Source organism: Chiroxiphia lanceolata, chromosome 3 (assembly GCF_009829145.1).
Source record: "Chiroxiphia lanceolata isolate bChiLan1 chromosome 3, bChiLan1.pri, whole genome shotgun sequence".
Lineage (NCBI taxonomy): Eukaryota > Metazoa > Chordata > Aves > Passeriformes > Pipridae > Chiroxiphia > Chiroxiphia lanceolata.
In genome coordinates, this window is record NC_045639.1 from 58176187 (window position 1) to 58177912 (window position 1726).

At 43.2% G+C, this 1726-nt stretch overlaps 1 protein-coding gene across 3 annotated transcripts in view; it reads right to left on the reverse strand.

The window, feature by feature from the left end:
* LOC116783961 (vacuolar protein 8-like) overlaps positions 1-1726 on the reverse strand; it is a 35516-nt gene that overhangs the window by 33638 nt on the left and 152 nt on the right. The gene's annotated exons all lie outside the window — the stretch shown is intronic.

Below are 1726 nucleotides of genomic sequence, written 5' to 3' on the forward strand. Positions count from 1 at the left end.
GGTCAGAAGCGCCTATGTACCTTAGAGGTTTGCACAAACTGTACAAAAACTGTATAAAAAATAATCTCAAATTTTACAAGATAAATTATCCCAGTTTTACAGGATAAATTATAGTCAGGGCATCAAGAGGAAAGGGAGACCAGTCAGGTTGTATTTCATATCAATACCCCTAGAAAGCCACTGGTTTGATGTGTTTCAAAGCACAGGTGCATGTCCTGCTGTTTTTGCTACAAAGGGGCTGCACTGAAGGATCACACAGCCCAAATGTCAAAAGTTTGATAAAACAAGGAGTGAACAAAATTTCAAAACAACTTGTATTAATTGTCATTAGACAAATATATTTGAAATAATTAAAATATATTTTCAAAAAGTTTCATGTTATAGTTCGTTTCCTCTGGGCATATAGCACGTTGTCTTGAATACAGTGGAGAACTGAAAGAGTAGAAGTCTCCACCCTTTCTGTCCCAATAAGATACATCCTATGTATCTTATGTTGGCTTATGTCCCACAAAGATTTGTTGGTGCCAGTGGGATCGAGTTATTAGCAAGTTTGCTAATAACACCAAGCTGAGCGGTGTGGTCGACACACTAAAGAGAAGGGATGCCATCCAGAGGGACCTGGACAGGCTTGAGAGATAGGACTGTGTGAACCTCATGAAGTTCAACAAGGCCAAGTGCAAAGTCCTGCACATGGGTCAGGGCAAAAAACTTAAGAGTTAGTTGCCCAGAGAAACTGTGAATGCCTATCCCTGGAAGTGTTCATGGTCAGGCTGGATGGGGTTTTAAGCAACATGGTCTAGCAGAACGTGTCCCTGCATGAGCATCCCACCAGTTCTCAGGACCATTAAGAAACAGGAGAAGGTGTATTTGCATGCAGCCAAATCCCGTGGCAGTTCTGAAAACAGTTCATTGTCACAGATCAAGGAGTCTCCTCCTAATAGTGCGTTATTGTTGGTTACAGCAAAAGGTGTAGCATGTGTGCTGCACTTGAGGTACAGGTTAGCTACCGTTACCCCTGCAGAAGGGAAAAAACCTTTAAAAGGAGTTTTGTTCCTCTCTAGGCCAGACCATTCATCAGTTAACCACAACTGGTGAGAACTAAAAGTTTTCACTGTATTTATTTCAGTACCAACTACTCATCGGTTGCTGCCTCCATAGAAGGCCAAGCTTAAAAAATCCTTAAAAGAAATAGATCTAAGCAGTGCGTCACTTTCCCAACACATGAAACAGCCAACCAGCATTTGGGGATTATGTCTGCTTCGCATATTACGTGCCTTTTTCCTCTATCATTTGCTTTTTCCTGCCTCACAGTCAGTGTCTTCCAAATTTAAAAACTCAGTTAAAATGGTCTATGTGCATCCTTTCTTGCTATTTTTAATGTTTTTTTTCTTGTCTCAGAAATAATATGTAATAGCCTTCAAAAAAATAAACAAGCTGTGTAAGATTTGAGTAGCGGGAATTGCTCATCGATGCTCTCAGGCACACGGTGTGATCCGTGGGGATGGACCTGTTCAGGTCTGAGAGCTGGACACGGTGATCCTCGTGGGTCCCTTCCAACTCAGCATATTCTATGATCCTGTGAATTTTAGGACCCGGCCAGCCTACACACATCCTGTGTATCAGTCAATACTGCTCACTCGCAGCTCTCGGCTGCACTTTCCCGGTGGCGCAGACCTCCCAGGCGCGCTTCTCCCGGACGTGGCGCTGCTGTATCGCACCCAGGCGA